This window comes from Rhinolophus ferrumequinum, chromosome 13 (assembly GCF_004115265.2).
Source record: "Rhinolophus ferrumequinum isolate MPI-CBG mRhiFer1 chromosome 13, mRhiFer1_v1.p, whole genome shotgun sequence".
Classification (NCBI taxonomy): Eukaryota; Metazoa; Chordata; class Mammalia; order Chiroptera; family Rhinolophidae; genus Rhinolophus; species Rhinolophus ferrumequinum.
The window spans coordinates 46,406,087-46,418,805 of NC_046296.1; positions in this window are offsets into that span (position 1 = coordinate 46,406,087).

Genomic DNA, 12,719 nt, shown 5'->3' on the forward strand with positions numbered 1-12,719 from the left:
CTGTAAGTGAAGCATCGACATGGGAGTAAACATCATGGGGGCAACGACACCCCCAACATCATGGGGGAGTAAACGACATGGGGGCAAACATCATGGTGGTCATCTGAGAATTCTGTACCACAAAGACTCAGATGTTTACTTCTATCTTTACATTTAGCTTTTAATTTTTTTTCATATTTTTGTCCATGTTTATATTGTGTTTCACTTTTTATTTAGCTAGTTTGTAGGAACTTTTTGTATATTACATATATTAAGACTTTCTACTCTTGGCTACATTTTTTTCCCAACTCTCATAAGTTGCCTGTTGGTCACATTAATAAGTACTTTTTCCACAGAAAATGTAACCATTTGGTTTTTGCTCTTAAAGTGAATTGAACATTTATATTTTTCACATTTTAAATTTTTGTTCATTTTTATTTTTTTATTCATTTTTATTAACATTTGTCCATATTGACACTCTTTTTAAAAAAATTGTAAGTGCTCTTTGTATATTATATAACTATCTTATTTGCAAATTTTCTCCAAATGTATAATGTGTCTGCTAACCATATTTATAATACCTTTTCCCATTCAACATTTTATATTAGTATGTATTCAAGTATATTATTTTACAAAATAGGGACATTTGTGAATATATAAAAATTTAAAAGTATTCTGTATTAAGCTCTTCACCCCTGGGTGGCATGTATAATCTCCTAGAATGGCTTCTGCATTTTATTTTTGTTTTTTGTCGTCAGTGCTTTTTACATTTGTCTTTACTCCATTTGGAATTTGTTTTTATATAGAATGCAAGCTATGGATCCAACTTTACTTTCTTCCAAGTGGGTTGCCAGTTGTTTCAGTACCCTTTAGTAAATAAACTGTCTTTTCCCAATGAATTGAAATACGAACTCTGTCATATATTAAATTTCTCAATATGCTATTTCACTTACAGTTCTCTTTACATGTGGCAATATCGCATGAATTCAGTTACAGTACTTGTAATGTTTTTGTACACAGTGACTTTATAAAATGGCCAGGTAGAGCTTTTTCCCACTTCACATTTCTGCCTACTGTTCTGTTTTTGTTTTTTAACCACCTTCCTTGGCTACGCTCAGGCATTTGAAGTTTGTGATCATTTTATCTACTAGGAGTTGAAATTGCATTAAATTTACAGATTGATTTTGGGAAATTGAAATATGACACTATTGTAAGAGCTAAGAAAATTGTATCATTTTCTGTTTGCTGAGATCTTGTCTTTGTCTTCAGTAAGATTGGAGAATTTTCTTCATTTAAGTCCTGTGTCCTTTTTTATTAAATGTCTTCTTGTTCTTAGTGTTTTGGTCACTGTTGTGAATGGATTCTTGTTTATTCATTTTTATTTCTAAAAGCTTATAAATTTTAAAAAGCCCATTTTTTTCTGTGTACTTATCTCATATACAGCAAAATTATTATATACACTAAGTAACTTTCTCATTGATGCCAGCACTTTTCTCTAGAGTCTCAGAATTTTTAGAAATGTAATGACACTCACAAAAATAATATAACTTGCTTTTTCCAATGTTTGACAGATTCTTTCTAGAATCTTTATTGTCTAAAACTCTAGTGTTGAGTGATAATGGTGATAGCAGAGATTTTAGTTGAAATAGTTTGAGTATTTAGTTATTTAGAATATTTGTGTTGTTACTTGGTATAGAATCTTCTCTCATTTGAATAACCTTTTTCCTGTTTTACCAAGAGATTTTATTAGGAATAGCTGCTGAATTTTATCAAATGATTGTCATGATCTTCTGGTATGGTCGTGTGTTGCTCTCTAATCTGTTGACGGGCTGGATTATGTGCAGAGTTGCTAAAGTTAAGCCACTTTTGTGTCCTTGGAATAAAGCCTGCTCGGTCATAATGTGTTACTCTTTTCTGATAAATCAGTATTTCCGTTGCTAATCTTTTATTTAGAACTTTTGCATGCATATTCATAAGTGAGATTACTTTATAGATTTCTTTAGTGGACTATTTTATTAGGTCTAAAAAATTGTGCAGGCCAGCAAAATGTGGAAGTAATCAGAAGTCTCACCCACTGTTGGTGAGAATGTAAATTTATTCAAACATATTGGAAAATAATTTGGAAAGATCTACCAAAGTGAAATATTCATACCATGGAATCTAGTAATTCTGGTTCTCAGCATACACCCAATAAAATGCATACATATGTTCATCAAAAAATGTGTTCTAGAATGTTTATATCAACACTATTAGTAATGGCCTCACACCAGAAACTACCTGAAAATGTATCAATTATTGAATGGATAAATACATTTTTGGGTATTCATACAGCAATAAGAATGAACAGTTATAACTACATGCAACATATGGATGAATCTCAAAAACATGTTGAGCCTAAAAAGCCAGATGTAAAAGAATATGCTTTCATTTATATAAAGTAAAACAGGCAAAACTAATCTGTGCTAATTCTAATGTATGCTCTATGGTGAAAAATGGTAAACATTTCAAGAAAAAGAAGTGCTCAGTTTGCACACTCAATTCCCCATGGCAGGTTAAAGGATGAGGAGGAGGAAATCAAGGTGGATCAAGACTGCACAGAATCCTATCTGAAGATTCCTCCATCAGCAAAGGAGGAGGTGTGTTACTCAGTTTCTGCATTTCTATTACCTTTGGAAAGTAAGGACACCAATTCTTTTTTTCCTCAAGTCTCATTGCTTTACCCAAACTTCTCTTTTTTTAGTGTCATTTGGAAAATTTGCAAAGTAGCTTGGTTCCTGATATTATAGTCAATGAACAATTTCCAACCAATTTAAAAACTCTTCCTTCCATTTCAAAAAGCAAGAAAATACAACCCAAAATGAAAAAATTGAATAAACTGAAAATGACCCAGAATTAATACATATGATAGAATTAGTAAACAATGACATTTAAATGTTATTATAACTATATTGATACCCCAGAAGAAAATGGAACATTTTAAAGTACTAAAAAGAAAAAAAAATCTCTGTGCACTTGCAATTCTATACCCAGTTGAAATATCTTTCAGAAACAAAGGCAAAGAAATACAAGAGCCAAAAGTATTCATGACTACCAGATATATTAAAGAAAGTCCTCCAGGCATAAGGAAATTGATACCAGATGGAATTGATATCAACTGATAACAGAAAAAAAAATAACTTATTTTTAAGTCACCATAAGTGATAACTGTTTAAAGCAAAAAATAATATACAGAGGTTGGTTACAAAGCTGTATAAGTAAATGTATAAGTAAAATATATGAGAACAACACAAAGACTGGAAGAGGGAAGATAGAAGTATACTGTTGTAAAGTGTATCCTATATGTGAAGTAGTATATTGAAGATAAACTGTAATTATAGATGTACAGTTGTAGATACATGTTATTGAACCTAAAGCAACCACTTAAAAAGTATAGCTAATAAACCAACAAAAGATACAAAATACAATAATAATAATAAAATATCCAGTTAATCCAAAAGAAAATAAGGGAAAGGGGAATAAATAATATATGGCAAGTAGTAAACAAATACCAAGATGGTATATTAAAACCCAACCATATAAATAACCACATTAAATGTTAATGGTTTAAATACCATAACTGGAAGGCAGGATTGAAAGATTATGTATAAATAATGGACCTTACATACATGAAATGCTGCATACAAGAAACCCACTTTAAATATAAAAGCTCAAATACATTAAAAGTTAAAGGATAGAAAAAGATATGCCATACCAAAAGTAAGCTTCAGTGGTTATATTAATATTAGGCAAAATAGATTTCAGAGAAAAGATTTTCTCTGAATAATATTTCTCAGCAATAAAAAGGTTCATTTCATAATGGAGGCCAATTCATCAAGAGAACGTAACAATCCTCAAAGTTTATGTACCTAATAACAGAGCTTCAAATAAATGGAGTAAAAACTGAGAGAATGAAGGGAGAAATAGGCAAATCTACAATTGTAGTTGGGAATTTCAACATTCCTCTCTCAATAATTGATAGGACAAATAGAAAAATCAGACTATAGACTTAGGTAAGACTATCAACCTACTTGACCTAATTTATATTTATAGATCATTCCACCCAAGAACAGCAGAATATACTCTTTAAAGTGCCAGGAACATTTACCAAGATAGACTACATTCTGGGCCATAAAACAAGTCTTAATAAATTTAAAAGGATTCGAATCATATAAAGTATGTTCACTGACCAGTGAAATTAAATTAGAAACCAATAAAAGATGTCTGGAAAATTCCCAGGTATTTGGAAACTAAATAACACACTTCTAAATAACCAAAGGGTCAAAAGGAAATTAAAAAGGAAAACTAAAAAGTATTTTGCCTGGCAAGGAAGTAGAGCAACAGTAACATTCATTCATTACTGGTGGGAATGCAAATGGTGCAGCCACTTTGGAAGGCAGTCTGGCCATTTCCTACAAAACTAAACATACTCTTAGCATACAATCCAGCAATCATGCTCCTTGGTATTTACACAACTGAGTTGAACGCTTTAATCACACAAAAACCTGCACAAGGATGCTTATAGAAGCTTTATTCATAATTGCCAAAACTTGGAAGCTACCAAGATGTCCTTCAGTAAGTGAACAGATAAATAAACTGTGGTATATCTGGACAATGGAATATTATTCAGCACTAAAAAGAAATGAGCCATGAAAAGACACAGTGGAAACTTAAATGTATATTACTAAGTGAAAGAAGCCAATCTGAAAAGACTACATACTGTATGATTCTATATGACATTCTGGAAACTATGAAGACAGTGAAAAGATTAGTGGTTTCCAGGGACTAGTAGGGAGGGAGGGATGAATAGGCAGAGCACAGAAGAATTTTAGGGCAATGAAATTATTTGTATGATACTGTAATGGTGGATATGTGTCATTATACATTTGTCCAAACCCATAGAAAGTACAACACCAAGGGTGAACCTTAATGTAAATTATAGTCTTTGTGTAATAATGATATGTTAATGTAAGTTCATCAATTATAATAAACGGTAGGGCCAGTGGGGAGAGGGGAAGGGAGTATATGGGAAATCTCTTATTCCTTCTGCTCAGTTTTATTGTGAACCTAAAACTGCTCTAAAAAAAAAATAAGGTCTATTTTAAAATATTGGGGGGAAATATATTTTGAACTAAATGAAAATGAAAACACAACATACCAAATTTGTACAATGCAGCTAAAGAGTGCTTTCAGGGAAATTTATAGCACTGAACTCCTATATGAGAAAATAAGAAAGCTCTCAATTCAATGACCTCAGCTTCCACGTTAAGAAACTAGACAAAGAAGAATAAAGGAAAACCCAAGTAAGCAGAACAAAGGGAATGATGAAGATAAGAGCAGAAATCAAACTGTAAAACAGAAAAAAGAAAATCAATGAAAACATAAGCTTTTTGTTGTTGGTTTTTTAAGAAAATGAAGAAGAATAAAATGAAGTCTACTATGCCAGGTTCTCCAGACAAGATCCTGCCCTGAATAGGTCAAGGAGGGGACTTGCAAAGCTGCCTCACACCCAGGAAAAATGACAAAAGAGGTCTCTGGGTAATGAGAAGTACTCCTTTCTTACATGCTGGTGGCTGATCTAATTCCCAAATCAACTAAGACCCTATGTGTTCTTCCATGAGGAAAAAAAGCACAGGATTTCTTTGTTCTCCCAGGAAAGTTGTACTTAGTGTCGTGCAGGGCAGCCTGCGGGGTCTCAGCTCCCGCTCCCCACAAAAGAACGCAGGATGTGGCTAGGCCAAAAAGGAACACCCACGGAGCCATAGGTAGGGGAGTCATACCACTCTAGTCTCACTGGAGGTTGGAGCCACACGACCTGCAACCTGCTTTCTGCTTTTCCGCCTGCCAACCGACCGACTCCCCAACCAACGCAGCAACGGCAGTTATATCAGTAGGTAATTGGCTAACTGGTTACAGCTGATGGTCAATTAGCCACAGCTGACGTCCATCTACTACCAGAGTCAGCACCTTTCCACGTGAGGCCGAGAGCCTGGAAACTGCTCTCTGGGACTCTGTCCCCACACCTAGTCATATGAGAAGTTCTGTATATACTTGAAAGTTCTAAACCAATATTTCTTCAAATAATTCCTTATTTCTGACTTCACATTTCAGACATCCTTCTTTCATTTCTACTCCTTGTTATTCAGAATTTATAAATTTGAACCTTCTTCACTGTGTCACTTAATTTTGTTCCATGGCTTTTTAGCTTATTGCTTTTCTGTTTTCTTCTATGAGGAACAAAAATAACAGTTGTTTTTCCCAAAATATTGGTGCAAAATTTTATTGCATTTACTTAAATTGTATTTATTTAAATAATGCTATTCCTCACAAGACTTGGGTTTAAACTTGCCATTTATCAGATATGTGACCCTGGGACAAGTTACTTAGCCTCTCTGAGTCTCTACTTTTCCCTCTAAAAATGGTGCCTTCTTTTATCTCAATTAAGTTCCTTAAAGATAGTTCCAAACACATGAAAGCCCCTCAGAAAGGCTAGTTTCTCCACTCCCTTGCTCCTCATTTCCACCCTGCAAACCCATGGCAGCTGCTAACAGTGCCTGGCCCATAGCGAGAAACCTCACTGTGGAGAACTCTGGACCTGGTAACCAAAAGCAACACATTACAAAGACCTCTTGGTTTAGAAACCTTTATAACTTGAATCTTTCCAGGTGATTTATTTAGAAACCTCCTTTAAAAAGAAGTCAAATGAAAGTAAAACTAATTTTCTCCAGTCCTAATTTTTTCCAGAAAATAAAGAGATTTATTTAAGAGAATTTATAGGCAATGCCATATTCATGAGGAAAAGCTAAGAAAGCTCCCTATAAATCCCCCACGTCTGCTTTTCAAGATGCAGCCTTGCTCCTTAAACCATAAAGGTGGGTAAATAAATACCAACTGTGAGAACAGACACTGCCCCCTCTCTCTGCCTTGACAGACATCACTAATTGATTTTCGCATCTCTTTCTTTAAGGGCCTTGGCCTCAGCATCTCTCTTCGTATGGTGCTTCAGGCAGTCACTACTAGCTGATCTGCCCAGACAAAACCTGTGCACCATCCCAGCCCTGTCTTTCGGGGCACCACCCACACTTTGGTGAAGGCAATGTAATTGCAAACATTCCTAGGTATGAAGAGAGAATTCTTGGTTCTGCATTTTTCTCCTTAGTAAGAAAAAGTTCCCCAATTGCAGCTGGGGCAGTAACTAGGGTAGGACTTGATGTTGTTGTGGATATGCAGGATCCAGGGCATTCAGAAACCTTTTGGGGGACACTGTTATGGTAGGGAGGGCTTCCTAGGGCATCTGGAAAAGGTAGCTGCTGCCAAGTGACCAGATAGTCTCTATGCAACAGGGATTATCGGCACAGCTGCGTGGGCTTGTCATTCTGTAACTGGATTTGCAGGTAAGGACATAACACACCCAAGTGGATTAAGATGGTTTACTACATAGTCAGGTCCCTTGTCCCACAGGGCACTACCAAGCATAAGGGGCCGGACGACAGCAACATGAGTGATAGAGCAACAATTCTAAAGGGCAGTAAATTTACTTTACAGGCTACAACTGAACTTTAAGGAAGAGCCGGGTGGAGAGTTCTAGGCATCACTGAAACCATGGAGGCTGAAAAGAATGTTTAGACACCTCCTACGAGATGGAGAGGTGAGTGAAAGTGGCCTTGTGACAGCTCCTCATAAACTGCCTACCTTGCCTTGTTCTTTGGATGATCTCAGGGCATTCCAACAAGACTTTGGTCATACTGTAGCTTAGCCTTGCTCACATGGCCTATGTGACGGTGGCAAGATTGCCAGAGTGCCACTGCAGAGCATGTGAACCTCAAGAAGGACTATTATCTGCCAAGATAGACTCCTCATGGTTAACTGAGCACAAATTCATAACCAGAGTCTAACAGCCATTGCTGACAGAGGCCTCTCACACACTCTGCATTTCAGGGAAAATCCACAGACTGAGCTATCAGCCGCCAGCACTGTGCTCCTGCCTTCAGAGTCAACCTTTATCAGGGAGTTCCTGGTATTGACTTTCAACCAACAAGCCGAAACCTGCCCCATCCAATCAGAATTGCACAGCTATAGTCTCATATGCATCTGGCCAATCAGAGCGGCTCCATAACCACCAATCAGAATGTATGATTATGACGAATCAGAATTGTGTGATTTGGAGTCCTCATTTACATAAAAACGGGCCAATCAGGAACCAGGGCGGGAATTTTATAAACAGTGGTTTCCCCTTTGTCTCAGCGGTGGGCACTTCTGATTTCCACTAGGGGTTGTGTTTCTTGGTTTTGCAAACTGTTCACCTGAATAAAGTCTCTCCTCTTCCCGTGCCTCAGAGTGGGAACTTTTGTTGACGAGCCATTTCACTAAAGTGGCCACCCCAGTTTGCTCCGTGGAAGGAAGCAGATATGGGAAAGGTTTTTACCATGGAGTCAGGAGTTGAAGAGTGCACCTGACAGACCTGAAGTGGCTTTCACTCAAGGTAATTATCCCAAGATATAATTCCAGTTTGGTCAAAGAAAATTTCCCAGAGCAACTTGTTTCTAAAACGCTTAGTTGTTCTAATGTTCAGAGTCCCTTGAAAGCCGAAACAATTCATTAACCAAATACCTTCTCTTTAAAATAATAAAGGTTGGGAGAAGTTCCGCATTGGGACTCCTTCCTTTTAATCCGTCGGCTGCCCAAAGAGGTGCCAAAGGCAACTGAACGCTTCTAAGTAACTTCCAAGATCTTGGATTCCATGCTGCAGAGTAGAAAACAGGGAGAGAAAAATATACAGGCGCTAAAGGTGTGGAGCTGAAAATATGGGGACTGGAGGAAGAGGGAAATCGGACTGAGGGTAAAGTAGCTGGTGACTCACAGGTGAAGAGAGAGGAGAAAACAGGGCGGACAAGGAGGCTGTTTTGTAATCAAGAGAGCCCTGAAGCTGGAGTCAGGAGACCCAGGTTCGTGGCCCAGCTCTCCTTCCCACCTGCTGCGCGACATTAACCAACTCCTTAACCTTTCCGATTCTCACTGTCCTCATTTGGACAACGGAGTACTAGTTGAGGATGGAATGAACTATTAAAACCTGTTCATCCCATAGCCGAGTCCTAATTATGATTGTTGTTCAAGACCAATCTCTCTCAAATGAAGTATGGGAGAAGAATGGTTTTGAAATACGCGTTTATTTGACAACATGAATTCTGTGTGTATTCAATACCATAGCGAACGTAAAGCTGCAGCAGTTCATGGCACATTGGGACTTCATAACTGATGTCTATGATTGGTTTTACTCTTGTCACCAGAATTTCCCTAGGCCTCCTCAGCCTGGAGATGCAAACGAGGTCATTGGCTTGCCCTCATTGGCATAGCGCGGGAGCAAGTATTTGGCGGGGTGATGGGGTGGAGGGGGTGGGTCTCTAAGGGATGTCCCGGATCTGCTCATAAGCAAGCCTGTGGTCCTGCCAGGACAGTCTTGGCTGCCCATGTGGACAACCCCTGTCACCCAACCCCCCAGGCTGCCATGGCTCCACTGGTATTTTGTTTCCAGAGATCTTTGCTCACTGCCCAGGATCAGAACAACTCCAGGATGAAAGAGTTGATTTTCCACTTCAGGAGAATGCCTCCTCTCTGTAGAGAGAAACAGGCATGTGGGTGTTTCAGGCCTTGCATTTAGGTCATAGGAGCTGGAAAGATCCCCTGAGTTTCCACACGGCAGTTGTGCCCCAGTTCAATGAGGGCATTCTCTTAGTAGAAAACCAAATTACACTGCTACTTTGCCCTTCAGAAAACTTCATCGGCTCATTTATTTTGCTTGGTGTGTATCTTAGACAGTCATTACCACAGTGGTTTGTAACCTTCGACTTGTCCCTGTTCCCTCTTTGGCTTTAAAATGCCACACAACCTTCCTATTGAGGGTTGGAAAGAAACTCCCTTTCACTCTGATTGCAAGGAGAACTTGGAGAATATTAGGATATTTGAAAAAAAAATCAATACCATAATATCAAGATGCAGGTTTACCGATGCCTTGGGGATGTCAGACCGACAATAATTAAAAGGATTTGGGGTCTTGTTTTGGTGTTTACACAGTTTCCATGGCTTCCAGACCCTCTCAGTCTGTGCCCTGGGCAGTCATGTAAAGGCTCTTTGTTGAGAACCTCGATTCCAATTTGCCATTAACCTGAATACACCCTGCTCACCTCAACGAAGTGTGAAAGTAGAGGAGTTGTAGAAAGGAGCTATTCAGTTGGAATTGTGTTTTTTTATAAGAGAGTCCCAGCTGCCAAGCCAAGTATAGCATTTGCTTACTTGGGCAGCTTGTTTGCTACAGGCCCAGTTTGTGTAAGAAAGATGGAAGGAAAAAAGTTAAGCTCAGTATTTTTCAATTACAAAACATTTTTTAAAAAAGAAAGAAAAGAAAAACAGCAAAGTCTGCATTGAAATTGTGGTCTTTCAACCTTATGTGTTTTCCATGTGGATGGTTATTGAAATAGTACATTTCTCCTCAGTCAGGCCTTCATACTAAAAACTGAAGTGAATCCCAGAATCAGCATCTCTGCCTCCCTGAGAGTCTGAACAGTTTTTAGCAGCTAATGGCCTATAAACAAGTGACATCTTGTAGCCACTGAGGCCAAGAGAAGTGAAAGGGAGTCTTAGAGAGGCAGTCATTGGTTTTCTTGGGTAAAGCTTCTAAGCAAAACAGAGGAAGACTATTATTCGGCCGGCCTTTGGTTTTCCAAACTTGGGTACTTGTGGACATGCATGCATCAGCATTCAAGACAACTTGATGCTTCAAGGGATTTCAAAAGGTGATTAATTGCAAGGCGATTAGCTAGAAAGATGTGGTTTGCTGGTGGTCTTACTGAATGAGACTGCATCTTGGGGCCAATCCTTCGTGGGTGGGAAGTTGCACCCTGTTCCCTCGGCAGGGTTCTTCAACAACTTCCAGATGAAGAGTATTCTGGGGAAGAGTAGTGTGAGGGGCCTACATGGTTCTTCTGTCCTTCCTTTCCTTTCTGAGGCTCTGCTGTCGCCCTGAATTTGGAGTTCATGAGTTACTCCAGTGTCTGCCCCCTAAAGTTCCCCCTTTGCTTGAGCTACTGTGACTTGAATTTCTGTTATTTGCAACCAAGAGAACTTTAACCAACGCAACCTTCCATGGCCTGGCCCCTGCCCCCCCTTCCAGTTTAATATCCTAATACCCCTGCCTCAAGTTTCACGCTGTCATTCTCTGTGTGTCACACCTTCATACCTCCTTGCCTTTGCTCCCATCATTCCCTCTGCTGGAACACCTTGTCCATCTTTCTTCATCTGGCTAAAACAGACAAAAGCCAGCCCAGGAAGCCTTCCCAAGCTTGCCTGTCACATCAGTCAGAGGTTATCTGTTTATGCGTGTCTTTCTCACACTAGCCTCTAAGTTCCTCGGGCAGGGACCAGGGATACCCCACTTCTTATCACAATGCCTGGCACATAATAGTCCTTAAGACATGGTTGTTGAATGAAACTGATGAAGGTAAATAGAAAACGGGATTTTCATTTCTTTAGGAAAAGTGAGGATCAGAGTTATCCTATGGGTAGATACTCGAAGAGGATTCTGGTCCTAGAAAACCTTGATTGTAACACTCTTTTAGTAATGACCTTAGAAGGGTGTTCGAGAGAGTGATGTAGTCTGGATGGAATTAGATCCTCTCTTCCTCTTTCTTCCTGAAATATCTCTGACTCCCATTCTATCAGTGCTATTGTATTAGGGGTTGGCACGGTCAGATGACTTAGACATAGTCAGAACTAGGCTTAATTCTCATTCTCTGTATTCTGTTTTCCTGATGATATGTGTCGATTGTGTCCCCTAATGAGAACGGACTAAAAAGATTGCTGGAAAATAGGTGGGGAAGGATTCTGTATCCAGATAGTGTAAGTCTCTCTGAGCAAGTTAGGGAGGGCTCCAAAGAAGAGGTGACATTTGGACTGAAACTTGAAGGATGAATAGGAGTTTAACAAAAGGATAAGGAGCCCAGTGTGTCCAGGGAGCTACAGGGATTATAAACTATAGATTCAAATTGCTCATCCTAAGCGAGGGCAGGATGTCTGTCCAGGGGATCAGTTGGGAGCAGTGATGGGGGAAAGTGCAGTTTGTATTGGAGGTTTTATAGACTTTTCACTTTGTGTATTTAATGGATCCTGAGAATACACTTCTCAGAATTATACATATATTTTAAGTTGTCAAGCTCACAGAGAACCCCCTCTGCAGCCACTTTGGTTATTTCACGTGCCACCATGTAAAGAAGCAAAGTGGTTAAGTACATAGACCATAGAGTCAGATTGCCCAGAGTTTAATTCCCATATCTGCTTCCACCAGCTCTGTGGCCTTGGGCAAGTTACTTGACTTCTCCATGCCTCAGGTGCATGATTTGGAAAATGCGAATAAGTAATAATGATATCTCCCTCAGCAAATTATAGGGACAAAATAAGTGACTTCATACCTGTGAAGCCGGTAGAACAGTGCCCAGCATGCGGCAAACACTCACTAACTATTAGGCACTGTTACGATTTGATTTCTCATGAGGTTGTTTGCAATCGCCAGTCATGCACTTCATGCATACTCCCATGATATTAATTATACAATTTTAATTGTTCATTTGTGTGTGCTTTCTCACTGAACTGTGAATTCCTCAAAGGCATTAGTTGAATAAATGTCCCTTTCCAAAGTAATTGAAGTTATGCTT